The sequence below is a fragment of the Typha angustifolia genome, chromosome 1 (genome assembly GCF_048772165.1).
Source record: "Typha angustifolia cultivar Huaian chromosome 1, ASM4877216v1, whole genome shotgun sequence".
NCBI lineage: Eukaryota > Viridiplantae > Streptophyta > Magnoliopsida > Poales > Typhaceae > Typha > Typha angustifolia.
This window is the reverse complement of record NC_133239.1, coordinates 4,751,943-4,768,303: the sequence shown is the minus strand read 5'-3', so window position 1 is coordinate 4,768,303 and position 16,361 is coordinate 4,751,943. Positions and strand designations below refer to the sequence as shown.

Below are 16,361 nucleotides of genomic sequence, written 5' to 3'. Positions count from 1 at the left end.
AACAGTGCTTAGGCTAGTGCTGGGCCCGACCCCAGCACTGTAGCAGAGATCCTTTATCCTTTTAATTTTATTATTTATTTATTTAGGTATTTCTGTCTTAATTAATACAAATAGATTTAGACATTATTTATTTTAATAATAATACATAATCATCATTATGATTATTATTAATTAAAGTTTATTGATGATTAATTAAGTGGTAAACTATTACACATAAATATAGGTAATACTTATATTTATTTACTTATATGTATATTAGATTAATAGATAAATTTATAAATTATAATTATTAGATTTATATTCTAATATTCTTATGATATACATTTTAAGTACTTCTGTTAATTTATTATACATTATTATTTTGTAACAAATAAGATAATGACTACATAGTCCCCAATTAATCAAGATATAATTTAATTATAATTAGGTTTTTTTATCTATATTTATATTTTATTTATAATAAAAATCTAGCCAATTATAAAATTAAGTAGAAATTCTAAAAATCTAATAAATCATCATATTTTACTCGAACGGATTATAATGGATAAACAACTAACTTTATGTTACTTAAATATTTTCAGATCCCGAACCCCTTATTTGAGACCCCGTGGACCTTGCTAGCGAGAAGTGTCACACGGTTGATGGGCGGATGTAAGGGATACGTGGTTTGTATCTTCTGATCAGGGTGAGTAGTCTTATCCCCTCTTATCCCCTAGATCCCTTTCTCAAATTAGGTTATATTATATATTATGTACATGCATGTTTTGGCTTCGAGCATGATTATATGACTTTATATAGAGATGATTTCAGTCAAGCATATTTTATCATGCACTTGATTAAACTGATCTGGGATATGAGTACATTGGTGATATATATAGATAATTGGAGATGATTATACTATTCTGATTTTATACCGAGATGATCTCTAGCATGAGTGTGCATGTGATAGACTAGTAGGAGTATGCATATGTTAGATATATGGTTGGAGTTTGTATTACATCATTTTGCTCTTGATTCCTATTCTACTTAAATTCCTATTACGCATTGACTTGTTATCGTACTGGATATATGCATATGATCTGTCATTTAAAAATGAAAGCATGAAATGTTGATTGATAAGATAGTTGATAGAAAGCGTGAGGATACCCGAGTGGGCGTGAGGGTTAGGACGCGCTTGGTGGATGATTGATCGCTCGACATGGTCATGATCCTGTTGGCCTTACGTCCGAGGTCATTAGTCTGTGTGCACAGCAGACATTCGGACACATGCCGTTCGCCAGGGCATATGTGGCGAGTTATCCTCACGAGATTTCTATCAGCTAGAAGGGTGCCCGGTCTGGATGGATGTTGATACCCTTAGCGAATGGCAGGGTATGATTATATTTGAGATACTTCTTGCGGATGGCAGAATATGCTCGGAGCCTTCGGGCATGATGTTGAGACCGGGTACCGAGTGTTGACTGTGTACAGTGGTCTAGTATGATGATATTATACCGAAATGTCGGTGATGATCGTGATGTTAAGAAATGTATATGATTTCATTATTATCGGACATACCTGATTATTGAGTGATCAATATACATCATATATGATTGCATTTAATATCATAACATTGTCATGGTCGGCATGCATTATATATCATATTTGAGAGAGAGTTATGATGATCATATGACGTGGTGATCTGTTTATTCATTGTCGAGGATTATGTATTCTTATCAGTTATGGCATGTTATCTATATTTCATTTATGTAGTATTCAGGACACATTCATTTACTCATTCATGACATGATACTCTTTCTGATTCATATTATCCAGTACTTGATTTACTCTCTATTTGACATCACTGATTCGAGGTAAGGTCTATTCACTGAGCCTTTAGCTCATGACTCTTTTTATTTCTTTTCAAACCCCTTAGATATGTGGTACGGTGATAGCGACTTGTGATATCTTGAGAAGATATTTTAGAGTGATGATGAGGTGAGCTATAGATGTGAGACGGTACAGATGATAGTTTATATAGAAATTGAGTTGTACCAGTATTTGATATTTGTACTCTTTTGTATTAGACGATGATTTGTATAATACAGGTCGAATCATAGTGTACTTGTGTAACAGTTGTTTAATTGTATCTTGATGGTTTGTTGTGGCCTGTGTGGGTCCTACCAGATTATGTAGTGGTCTAGTGTATATTATTATGGACTTGGATATTCATATGTTACCAAGTTTATTTGGTTGATAATATGATGTATTTGGTGATGGATTATGTGATCATGGATAGGTTAACAGGTTTATTTGATGATGTCATGATTATATGTACACAGGAGAGTATCTGTGTGTTACGGGCCCCGCCCGACCTGTCGCATGCGTCGCGCATGCCGTGTGGGCGTGCACGTGCCGTGTCGGGCGGGGGGGGGGTTACACCGTCAGTCGAGAGCAATCTTAATTAAGGCCAATGACATTCAAACGCTCGAACTCAAGCAATCTTTATTGAGATGTTCGATCGCCTAACCGGCGATATTCGAATGCCCAAATTCGATAGCAGCCTTCATCGAGACATTCGATCACCTAGCTAACAACATTGGAACGCTTGATCCTGAGAGCAGCTTTTAATAAGATAAGGCATTTGAATGCCCGAACGTTGATTTTAGTCTGATTAGGTTATTCAGGATTAGGGATTAATTAATTTTGATCATTTTTAACCATCTCCTACCTCTCATCTCTCGATCCCATTCTTTCTCATTCTCTCAAGCTAAGGTTATCACCTACTAAGGTCATTGTCGTCCTCCCTCTTTTGACTATTAGTCCTCCCTAGACTCTTTAGGGTTAGTCATTTCTCACTCATAATTCCTTCTAACTCTTAGATTCACAATTTTCATCATCACTTTCACCGTCTTTCACTCCGCCACCTATATAATCATTACAATCTATCCACCATCTTAACTCATACTAGGTCGGGATATAATATAAGATCCCTATTTTCACATGACACCTCCTCATCTTTTATTTTTGTACATATTTATCCATGAACAATGGAAAACATCTTACCCCCTTAAAAGTATTAATAAAAAACATCAAATGGATTATTTTATTCTTTATCTTATTTTTCTTTCCTCTAAAATAAAAATAAAATAATAACAGTAAAGTGTTAAGTGAGCATTTTGTTTTTCAAAGGCAAGTGGTCTTTTTAGAAGGAAAAAGAAAACACCATATGTAATATCCACATAAAAACAGTTCAGAGAATCTTACAATATAAATGCTGGCTATGGGGTTCGAACCCATGCGCACTTATGTGCAGAAGATCTTAAGTCTTCCCCCTTAACCACTCGGGCAAACCAGCTTGATGATTACTGACTGACTAATGCATAAATCGATTTTCTATACAATAAATTTGAGCGTCTTTGCGTATTAAAGTATAAAACTAACTGTCATTCAACAAATTAAGTTTTTAGGGTGTGTTTAACTGGAGCATAGGGGGAGGAGGAATAAGGTATCTATATGCTTTAAAATCTCGTTAGAATTACTAATCTCATCCTCAAATTTTAGTTCACTATTTGATCAATTTATACGTGATTTAGGAATAGAATAACTAAATATAATAACATTATTACTCTCTATAAAAAAAGTTAATGATATGTCTTATTTTTCAAACTAAAGTTGATTCGATCTGACTCAGAGTAACTAAGCTGTTATTGAGGAGCCATCTAGTTACTTTTTCTAGAAGATTCCAAGTTATCTTTAGCAAGTATTCGAAAAGCCCGTCTAGCTCAGTTGGTAGAGCGCAAGGCTCTTAACCTTGTGGTCGTGGGTTCGAGCCCCACGGTGGGCGCTTTTTTATTAAATAATAAAATCGTTTTCTTTCCGCAATATTTCTCTTTTTTTTTTCTTTTTTTTTCCTCCTTAGATCCGTACATGAAGAACTTGATACTAGATCAATGTTATTATTATCTATTATGTATGATTTGATTTGTATATTTAAAAGTGATAATTTTCTTTTCACCCATGAATTATTGTTCATTTCCATAATGACTTCTTAAACTTTTTTTTGGTATACATTGACCCACTGAATTATCAAAAATATTATACTTGACCTTTTCTATTAAGATTTTGTTACCTATTTCTATCCATAAAATGTCACGTGGTAATCACGTGATAGATATATGACAATTTACTCTCATATGCATATGCAAATCACATGCAAGTCAAGTAAAAATTTTAGGTGGATGAAAATACCCCTCCTCTTCAACTCCATCAACCTCTCCTCGTGAACATGGCGTCTATTGTTGCCATTATCATCCTCATTGTCTCCCTTTTCTCTAAGCCCGATGTTGTCGTTGCCTTCCTCTCCATTCCCTTTGTTCTCATCTTTCCTATTTCTCTCTCCAAATGCCTCGTAAAGCCTATCTTTACCACGTCTAAATCTAAGGGATCATTTTTCTCTTCAAGACCTCCTGACCCAGGAATTCGCTCGTCACCAAACACCTATTAAATCTAAGAAACTAACCACCCAAAAGACCCCTATCTCTATCCCTAAATCCCTACGATGATAGCCACAACCTCGATCGGCCCTCTTTTCGTCGATCATCGACAAGTGCTAGAAATGCTACACTGTTGATGAATCGGCTGCCTAGGCTGTCATCACGATCCTCTCCAGTTAGAACCGCGAGATTTTATCGGATTTGATGAAGAGCCAAGCGTTCATACCCTTAGAGTGGGGTTTAAAGGCTTCCTATTTGGTGCCCTTGATAGCCTTCTTGACTAGGGAGTTCTTGGTGATGATGAGAGTGGCAGTGGATAGGAGATTGCCAGGGAGTACTTGGAGATGGTGGACAGAGAGGTCGTGGCACCAGATGGTGGACGAAGGGCCTCGCTCTTAGAGATGGACACTGTGGCATGGATGGATAGAGAAAGAAGGCAGCGTCAGAGTGGAAGGAGGTCATCGGTGGTTGTTTCTAGGATTTGGGTAGAAAGACAATGAGGGGGAGGAAGAGGGTTTCACGAGGAAGAGGTGGGAGAAATGGTTCGTGGGTTGGGAGAAAGTGAATAGAGCTAACGAAGGAATCTAAAAATAATTTAAAAAATATATATATTAGCTAAGCCACTTAACTATCTCATGGAGCGATGAAAAAAGAATTATTCCTATTTAAATCTAATATCCTTATTAAACAAATATAACTTCTAAATTTATTGCTATTCTTGGCAGCATGTATTTGAAAATAAAAATTTTAAAAAAGTTAAATATATTTTATTTTCATGTACTTCTTGCCATCTGAGGGAGAATTACAAGTTCCGAAATTATTTGATCGTCAAATGCCATGTCAGGTGCACCTCTGGACCAAAATAATTTTACTCTATTGAACCCTTCTGATTAAGTTGCCACGGTCTAATTTTTTATCTACTCAGCAATTTTTAATTTAAAAATTAATTATCAGTTTGAACAAAATTTAATTTACCCTCTGAACTTTAACTTTTTACCATTTAGTCACTTAAAAAACTTTCTCATATAATGCATATTAATTTAGTAGAAATATAATTATTTAAGTCATTTTATCATATCCTTTAACAATATTTATATTTAAAATGTAGTTAAAAGTGTAGAGAGATAAAATAATTTTAATCCAAATTAAGTGACGGTAAAATATATTTAATCTTAAAAAAAGAAAATTTATATTTACTTTCTTTTAACCTGTTTGTGGTTTATACTTTTATTTTTAATATTTATAAATAGAGTCTCTCTTGTTATATCTATTAACTAAACTTAACTAATATCTTGGATTAACTAAAAAAAATTATAAAAAAGTATATAACACCTTGTCTTTTAACGAAATTACTATTTGTATCCTATACTTTTACTATTTATAAATCAAGTCCTATAAGGAATAAGTATAGAAAATACATGAATTAGATTTAAACACATCGTGAGAATATTTCGTTAATTCGAGATATTTTATTTCTAAATGACTGAAATGTCCTTAGTATAGGTTGGATTTAACTGAGTTAGTTTAGTTGAGTTTGGTTGAGTTAATATATATTAGATAAATATAACTTGATTGATGGCATTTTTATAATCTTCTTAGTATTATTAACTTAAGTTAGATGTTTAGTTAAGTTTAGGTAATAGATAATAAAAATGTGTCTTTCGCACATATTCGTTAAATTATAGGATATAATTTATAAATAGTAAAAATATATGGTGTAAATTATAAATAAAAAAAAAGAAGAAAAAGAAGAAAGAAGTAATAAAGTTGATTAAATATTATCTTTTCTAAGCTATCTGCTCAAATCTTTTTAGTGTTAACCTGGTGTTTTATCCACATACTTCATTTGCAAATATTGAAAATAGAGGGTGCAAACCGCAAATAGGCTCAAATGCAGGGTTTTAAATGCAAATGTCTCCCAAAGACGTCCGCGCTAGAGAGAGGCGGATGCGGAGGCGGATGCGGATGTGAATTTCCCACCACCCGATATGTTTCCACCTATACCTATTTCAGTCTCTTCCTTCCGTAGTCTCTCGGTACGGGTGTTGGCAATATTACCATTTCGTTGTCTCGCTTTCGCTCTTTCTTCGAAGTCTTGACAATACCATGAAGCTCGACGCTACCGGCTTCGGATCCCTCTCGACGCTACCCACCGTCGATGGTGGCCTCTTAGCCTCCTGTTCCTTCGATCTCCCGGCATGCTCCGACGTGAGCCAACTCCATTTTGGATCTTGGAGCTTCTCGATTTGGTTCATCTTTGTGCGATGAACAAGTCGACGAAACGATGCGTAATTTTTCTCCCTTTTCTTTTTATTTTTGCCTCGGAGCAGTTTGATCGATTCCAGGAGGACGCCGTTCAGATGGTGAAGCTGGCGAAGGGGACGCCGCCGCTAGCATTCATTTTTAACGAGGGTGTCGTTGTTGCTGCGGATTCTAGGGCTAGCATGGGAGGATATATATGTAAGATTTATTACGTCATAAGTGGACTATTGATCAAGATTTGCCTTGTTTGTTTAACCTGAGACGCAACTATTGATAAGTTTTTTTGTAAAAATTTTAATTGGTGTTTAGAATAAGGGACATGAGATATAAACCCTAGAAAGTTTCTTGGGTGTATAAGATGTCTGGTTTGGGACTTTTTAGCGTGCCATGTTGTAGATGTAAAATCTTATTTGCGTAGGTTGGAAATTGGATGTGGAAATAAGGAGAATGAGAAAGGGGAATGTGGTTTCTACTTGAAGTGGTTGCATTCGAAATGTATTACTGAGGTATTTTCTCCTTCTGATGAATTAGAAAAGAATGAAGTGTTGAAAAAACTAGAAATGTTGATGAATTTAGTAGTCTGGGAACTGTTTTGAAGTATGCGACCTAACGGCGAGAAAACATGTATATTACTATTTGTGTCTCCATTGCAAAATATTGGATACAAGGACCACAAAATATGTGTAAGATGCCTTTTCTAAGGTGAAAAATTCTGTGAAGCCAAACATCAAATTATGCATAAAATGAAAAGGAGGGGAGCTTGATGCTTCTTTTAGTGCACTCGTACCATTTATAGGCTAATGGCTAACCACATCTTTTTTGGACTGAAAATTTTATATATAAACACATGCATACATATGTACATACCTACATACACACAAGTTGCATGCACATACACACAAGTTGCATGCACACACACACACCAATATGTACATACATACGTACACACAAGTCACGTGCACACACATATGTAAAATCCCATTCCAAAGCAAATCTGCATAAGGGAGCACTATTTATTGAATTGCTTTGATGAGTTCAATCTTAAGTTAAATTTGTTAGAGTATATTTGTTTCTGCAAAATTTGTTTCTTATTGTAAAGAACTCTCCCAGTGTGCCTAACTGAGTTTTTCTTTCTTAGTGATTAAGTTTTTATTTTGTCAAAAGTTTTGTAGATTTATTATTCTCAACAGGCGACTCACATAGCTTGTAGTTGTTGCACTAATTCTTAGAATCAGTCAATCAGATTGCATCTTTTCACATTCAACTGCAACAAGCAGGAAACAGGGCTCTTTGCCTTTTGTCAAAAAATAAAAATAAAAAATAAAAAATTGCAACAAGAACATTTATAAGTAAAGTTCCAAAATAATCTAGTGGGGAGGAGTTTTCTGTGTCAGCACGGAAGAATATACTTTACAGCTTTAAGAAGTGGCTTTTCTATGGCAGTGAATGAGTATTGGCACTTCATCTGCAAATCGGCATTTAGCTGGAGCATTTGTGTCCTCTCTTTTTCTCCCTTACTGCATCATTAATCCATTTTTCTTTTCTGCAGCTTCTCAGTCTGTTAAAAAATAATCGAGATTAATCCTTATATGCTTGGCACACTGGCTGGAGGGGCTGCTGGCTGTCAATTTTGGCATCAAAATTTGGGAGTCAAGGTTAGATATGCATTTGCTTCTTGAAGCATTCATATGTTACTGGCCCTCCTTATGCCCTTTGGATCCACTGTTATTTGTGTTTCTTAGAAATCTTAGAGATATAATTATAAATTAACTGCAAGAATTTTTCTCTGGCTTTCCTACTTTCAGTGCCGGCTCCATGAATTGTCAAACAAGCGGATAATATCAGTTACAGGTGCTTCCAAGCTTTTGGCTAATATACTATATTCATATCGTGGGATGGGTCTCTCTGTTGGGACGATGATTGCTGGATGGGATGAGAAAGTGTGTAGTTTTCTACTATCAGATGATTATTTGTTTCACTTCAACTATCTCCCTTGTGATTGTCCTTTTTCTCTTAGGAGCCTGGTCTGTACTATGCTGACAGTGAAGGAGGAAGGCTCAAAGGAACCCACTTTTCTGTTGGGTCTGGATCCCCATATGCTTACGGCATCCTGGACGATGGGTATTAGCCTTTTCATCATTCTTTTATGATGGATTGGAAAGTTCAGTTGTAGGATTTTATTCATTCTTTTTTGGTTATAGTTATCGTCCTGACTTGTCAATTGAGGAACCTGCTGAGCTAGCACGCCGTGCTATTTATCATGCAACATTTCGTGATGGAGCGAGTGGTGGTGTTGCCAGTGGTATGTGGTCTTTCTAATTCCAACTTTGAGTGAACTTCTTAAATCACCTTTTTGATAATCCTGTCATAACTTAGCATGGAATTTTATTATTTTACACGATTGCATTATATAGCTGATCATGGTTAGAGCACTTATTCAGATAAACCTGTGGTTGAATTGCTTGTGGCTATATTATGTATGGCATGCCATTTTCTGAATTGCATCATCCTTGTTACCTTCAAGAATGCCATGTCCCTGGAGGACAGTACTGCATTACTGCAGAATGATATAACAGTATACGTACCGCTGCACCTGCATTATATGTACTTCTGTGGTGCTTTTACATACTGCTTCATTAACAGGAATACAGTCAACATGCAACACAAGATTATGTGGAAGAATAAGATAAGCGTGCCTTTAGTGACGTCGATTCAGCTAACTTGATAAATTTCTATCAGCTTTTCCTATTCCTGACCTGGCTCTTGAAAGTTTCATTGAAAGTCTGCGCAACACTATTAAAGGCCTTACTGATCAATGTCACGGTTGGTATATAGATAATGGTAGGGTCGACACTGCTTATGCTGTCTATCATTTCTTCCTTGCAGTATATTATGTTAGACCTGATCGATGGAAGAAGCTCTCTGGTGATGATGTTGGTGAGCTGCACTACAAGTATTACCCAGTTCAGTTGGCTACTGTTGAATAGGAAATGGCTGAAGCTCCACCAGCTTGAGGGCTCATTCTACTGCTAATAAGTTGTAGCTAGAGAATTTTAGCCTATCCGGATCCAACATTGACTGTGAATTTGCTGATTTGTTCTTTTTCTCTCTTTGAAAATGCTTTCATATTTTGAAGCCATTTTGATACAATGGTAGTTATAATTCATGTCATCTCACATTCCATGAGCATGAGATCTTTACATCTGCTTATGTTACTAATTTAGAAGTCTGTAATTGCATTTGGCTCACCCAAGAGATTATTCTTGTTTGAGACATAATGGCTTGGTTTTTTCATGTAGCCTAAATGTCCTGGCAGAGGTGTAGAGTAAATAACTTGATCAAAATGACACTGCCTTGTTAATTATTCATTCAAATCAGTGAACTGCAGCTCTGACACATTTCTGTTTAGGAGATTGATGAGAGTACAAAATTTTGCAATTTAAATGCTGAAAGTTTTATAGCTTAATGCTTTCCATGTGTTTATTCAGATTTCCCTTAATGGGGAAGACTTAATGTTTTAGCATGATATTTGAGTTGATGATCTGCACTAATCATGGACATGATGATTTGAAGCATCCAAGAATGAAGTGTTTTGAGGACATTTTATTCTCAATAGTTTGAAGAAAAGGATCTTCTTGATTTGTATTGGTGCTATTAAAGAACATTATGTATGCTTAGCAAATGGCAATTGCTTAAGGTTTGGGTTATCAATCATGTGATATATTGGACTAGTATGGTGGACATGTCCTCTTTGATTGGAGAGCATCTTTAATATGTTAGATGAGGTACTGCTACTTTGTTGGTAAAAGTATATTCTGACAGTGTTTTGATGACTTAAGTCACCAGGTCTTTTTGACAATGATTTAAGGTTCATTTTATTCAGTTTCCTTTCTTCTGTTTAGCATATTTGCAAATTTCCACCTTATAGGTATTTTCAACACACCATCTTTGGTTCATTCAAAGTGATGAATACTCTCAAAGAAAAATGTCATTGAGATGATTTTGTTATTGTAAAGTGTGAGAGGAGGGAGAGCATAATAAAAGTATATTCAGGGATTGTTTTTTCAGGAAATTTTCTAAAATAACTCCTCCCATGTGGGTTTATTGTTAACACTATCTTTTATATATATATAAAAATAGAATATTTTTAATAGTACTTTATATTTTACTTAGTATCTCGTTTTTGGGATTTTGTAACTTGATTATTTTTTTAAATAATTTTTATTTAACACCCTAGATTAATATGAAAGGTACCGGCAAAAGAGTATACTCTTATAACATACTAAATATTTTATAAATTATTTAAATTACTCCTATCTCTTTTATCGTCTCATTCTCTCTCATCAACCTCTTCATATTAGTAAAGCGGAGAGGTAAAAAGAAGAGGAGAAAGAGGGGGAAAGACGAAGATGGTGATTGGGGCGGGGACCATGGGAGGAGATGGTTGCGGAAGAAAAATGAAGGAGAGTAGAGAGATGAGGGGTATTTTAGTAATTTAATTATTATTAGTTAATTAAAATAATATTAGGATATTAAATAAAAGTTATAAAAAAAAGGAACGGAATATAAAATTTTTAAAGATAAAGTGCGAAACACATAATAGATAAAATATAAGATATAATTTATAAAATTCTCTATAAATAACATAGAAAGTCAAACACATTGGATTAATTCTAACTGACCTCACCTTATAAGAATCCGTAAAGAAATACTCAATTTTATTCAATGCGATATTTTTAAAATTTCTAAATTACCCTTGTGGTTTTACCCTCATAATTAAATAACTTTTGTTTCAATTCTTCCTACTAATTTTTATATTCTTTAATTCTACATTTATCCCAATAGATATTCAAACTATTATCTCAGTAAGAATATTTAATATATGATCACTGTGATACGCTAACATTAGGGTCCAAAAAATCCCTAATGAGTTACTTTTAATAAAAAAAAATTAAAAAAAAAATCATCTCCATTTTTCCCTCTCTGCTCTTCTTCAGAAACACAAGGGAATTCTACTTACAAGTTATTTGTTTTGGATGCTTCCATTCATGCACACCAAGACCTCTCTATTCTTCATTTGCTGTGCTTCTATCCTGACAAATCTGCAATCTTTCTGAACAACATAAAAAAAAGTTCTTCAAACTGAGAACTGTGGAGCTCCACAAAACAACGCAATCAAGAAATAGGAAAGACAAGAAACGAACACCAACACTTGCCTCTGCAATTACGCAACAATCTTTGGATATCTTTCATGACAGCAGAATTTGGGTATTTTCATCGGCAACTAGTTACTAGTGCCACAGTAGTTGTCTCCCCCCCCCCCCCTTCAATTTGTCGATGCATAATTAATCTCTATCATATTAAATGTCAGTATACTAATATATACCATACGTAATTTTAAATGTGATCATTGAAACTCTCTTAAAAATTTGCAAAAATAAATAGAAAATGTACCGATTACAACTTGGTCTGAATCTTTGAGATGTTTCCAAAAAGAAGTTACTTAAATTCCTGCAGTGCAGTGGTAACCACAAGTGCATGCAATCCCTGCATCACACCAACTCTCTCACATGCAATGTCCATTGCACATAAGATCTAACAGTGAGAAAGCAACGATAGCATCTGCATGTAGACGAGCCCTTGCAGTTGGGGAGTTTGGGACCATACAAGCATTAGCTAGAGAAGATCATTAGAGTCATAATTGCAGGCGAAAAGCTCCAAAAGAGTAACGTCAGAGAACAAACAGGATACATGCGAATGAAAGTGATTGATCTAAACATCTTACTGGATTCTTTATCGGTAAACTCCAACTCTATCTACTCGTCGCCGGGGGCCACCGTCATATCGCATCTTTTTCTGTGCAAGTCTCTTCGCTTTCGTTCCAACTCTCTTTGTTTCAGTGAAGCAGATCTTATATTTGAGGAACTTTTATGAAGGAATAGTTTCTCTTACATCTACTGAACTATTGCTTTCATATATATATATATATATATATAGTAATATTATTATTTTTTTAACACATAGAACTAGGGGGTGAAAACGGATTGGATCTGATAGTACTCAATCCATATCCGGATCCGTATTTTTAGTTCGGATTCGGATACGGATATTGAATGGATAACAAAATTTAAAATCATATCCTAAATAAACGGATAATTTTCGGATAAATGATCGGATCTTAAACGGATATTAATTAAAATTAAAATAAGTATAATATTTTATTTAAATATAATTAACACAAAATTATTAAGAGTTTACAACAAATAATTTCTTTGTATGTCAAATATATAAAATTAGAGAAATTAATCTCTATAAATAATAGATAATGTATTATTAGTAATAATATTAATATTTACTATTTAAATAAGCAAACTAAAAACTGTAAATCATTTAAAAAATATGCGGATAAACGGATATCCGATATCCGTATCCGAATCCGAAAAATATATCCGACCCGTATCCGAATCCGTATCCGAATTTTTTTCAAAAATTCTATCCGTATTCGAATCTGAATCGGATAGAAATTTTTTATCCGAATCCGATCCGAGTTGGGTCGGATAGCGGGTCGGGTCGGAGTTAATCCAACCCGTTTTCACCCCTACATAGAACCCATAAATTAGTTTTGGTTATATTTTTCTTCCTTATAGGTCTAAATATGATATATATGATTAGCCCTTGATTGTAGAAGATAATTTATAATTTAAATATGTTTCTTTATCTCTATCTCTATCTCTATCTCTATTTATTATCAAAATTTTAGTTTAAGTTAATCTTAAATTAATGAGAGATATGGGTAAGTAATTAAAACATAATAGTAAGATAGAATTTAATTCAAGTTCAAGTTAACTATAAGAAGATATCAATATCCTTATTCAAATATATGTAATACTCTCAGTTAAAAGTATATATTTTTTATTTATAAATTACTAAGATAATATAATCATCAAAATATAATGTGAAGGGTATACTATAAATATGATATCTAAAAGGATATAGACAAATGAAAAAAAAATTGAGGGTCTACGTTCACAAGAACTCATTACATAGTCATTGACAAGTAGGGGTGTAAACGAGCCGAGCTTGATCGAGCCTGGCTCTAATCAAGCTTGGATTGAAATTAATTTCGAGTCTATCTTTGTGATCAAGCTTGAATTGAAATAATTTCAATTTGAGCCAATTTCAAACGCGAGCCAATTTCGAGCTTAAACAAGCTTAAATGAGCTGCTCATTAGCAATTTCAAGTCTTATCAATTTCAAATCATTTTCAAGCTTGAGCAAGTTTGAATTAATTTAGGCTTGAATAAAACCTAATTCAACTATAAAAATATAAATATTACCAAAATATAAATTACAATTAACAAAGATAATTGTGTCAAAAAACTACAAGCAAGCAAAATATAAATTACAAACAATAAAGATAATTGTGTCATAAAATAATGACTGAAATTTTAAATGGGTGAAAGGGTTTTGATCTAATGATTCATATTAGTTTGATATTACTTATATTATATTATATTATATATATATATATATATATATATATATATATATATATATATATATATTCGAGCCTTATCGAGCTGGCTCAGGGTCAAGCTTGGCTTGAATTTAATTTCGAGCCTATATTTAATGATCAAGCTCGGCTCAGCCTATTTTTGAGCCGAGCTTAATCGAACATTATCGAGTCGAACTCGAGCCGAGCTCAAGCTAGCTTGATTATTTTGACAGCCCTATCGACAAGGGTGTGTGTATATATATATATATATATATTAATTTTAGAAAGGTATATAAATAATCATATATTAACCGGTTATAACAGTTAAATTTTTAGTATTTATATTATATCCTTAAGTATGTCAACCGTTAGATCTCTATCTTAGAAAGATAGATAGATAGATATGAAGGGTATGAAAAAAGAGCTTAAAAAATATATATTAATATAAAAAGGGTAATTTATCTTTTTTTTTCTTTTCCGACGATGTTTGGGGGCAAAAAGAATTAAAGGGTGTATGTGAAAAAAGATAATAGTCAAACGGTCTAAGTAAAATTTTGTTTACATAAATAACATCGTTAATTATGTGATTATCATGGGTTATATGTTGTCTAGATCTTAGACTAATATCTTCTGCTTTTTATTCCTTAAAAAGAATCATAAATTACATTTTAACCTAAAGTTGGCTAAGTTAATAGTATAGAAAAAAATATTGAAATTTCTTTGTATAATTGCCGTTGAAAATTTCTAAATATAATTATTGTATGCTGAGCTAAAGTGATTTATTTGAAGTGACGGTGGAGGGTTAGGTAGTGGAAGCGGTGAAACTGATATGATGTAGATTATTGGAGCGAAAGGGATAATAAAGATGATGATGTCACGGGGTAAATTTGTGATTTAGAAAAGAATAAGGGGTAGAAGATGGTCAGCGCGAAAGAAAAAGAGAGATTAACGCATTAGAAGAGAGGAGCTAGCCGACGAGTAGGTTTTAAGAGAGATGGCCGACCCTACTAAACTAGGGGGATCAGTAGTTGAGAAGATGGTCGATCGAAGGAGTAGATCATCATGGTTGATGGAGGAGAAAGATGAAGAGGAGAAGAAAAAGGTTGGATTTGTTGGTGAGAATTTTATTAGATTTAGAGTTAAGGTTAGATACATAGTAGCCATTCGATTAAAAATCTAATGATTATAAATATATGTATATGTAATATATATTATTACAAACATTATATTTAAGTTGAATTTGAGTGAGCCGACTTTAGCTTAAGCTGAACTCAAAATTCAAATCAAGCCTTAAAGAAAAGCTCAAGCTAGGCTTAGCTCAAGCCAAACCGAGCCGAGCTTGAGCTCGAGCTTGTGCTTCTTAATTTTACCTCAATCTTTCCCACTTTCTTTTATATTTTAGGTATTTAAAAAGTTTTAGAAAAATAATATAAAGACCAAATTGACCAAAATTACAATAGTTAACCGATTAGTTTCGGATCCACAACCAAAATGTTAAATATCATTCCAGACTTATTTCGTGTGTAAGAAATACTTACTCATAAAAATATATTTTACAACCAAATACAAATTATTTAAAGTAATCATTACATTATATAATTAAACAATTAAATAAATTATAGGCACACTTAATTTACATTTATCTTTAAAAAAAAATTATGAAAGGGGAAGTAAAAAAAAAAAGATGTTGTGTTGATTTTCTTATCCTCTCTCTCTCTCTCCACTCACCTCCCACTGACCTTCTCATTATGTTGGTAAGCATTTCATAACAAAGTCTCTTGACGACTGTACGTTTCCGTTCCACTATGTCCCTTCGCTTTGAAACACCCTCTGCTGCCTTCTTGGTTGCTTCTGGTGATCGAAATAATATTCTTGGGGAAACTCCAAGCAACCAGTCCGTCCGGCTTTTAGAGGTAGCGACGAGGGATCCAGCTCCCTTGGCCTCTTGAGTACTCTCCATCAACCAACCATCTGACTCCCTTACACATGATGAGATGAGCAACTTATCAAGGCAACCTTCTTCGCCCTCTCCTGCTTCCTTGCTGCTTCTTAGAAAGCTTCCTCAGGTGGTGCCGGATCCTCCACTGCTCATGTTGCAAGAGATTCGTACAACCTATTTGTTCAAGTAG

General features: G+C 34.0%; 2 non-coding genes and 1 pseudogene across 2 annotated transcripts; 2 read left to right on the top strand and 1 right to left on the bottom strand.

Moving 5' to 3' along the window:
- Window positions 1-3,254: 3,254 nt before the first annotated feature.
- TRNAL-UAA (transfer RNA leucine (anticodon UAA)) lies at window positions 3,255-3,337 on the bottom strand. The gene has a single exon. It is a non-coding gene; the product is annotated as a tRNA-Leu (tRNA).
- A 416-nt stretch (window positions 3,338-3,753) lies between these two features.
- On the top strand, window positions 3,754-3,826 carry TRNAK-CUU (transfer RNA lysine (anticodon CUU)). Its single transcript has one exon. It is a non-coding gene; the product is annotated as a tRNA-Lys (tRNA).
- Window positions 3,827-6,519: 2,693 nt separating this feature from the next.
- LOC140761421 (proteasome subunit beta type-5-like) lies at window positions 6,520-10,470 on the top strand (annotated as a pseudogene).
- The last annotated feature ends 5,891 nt before the right edge of the window (window positions 10,471-16,361 follow it).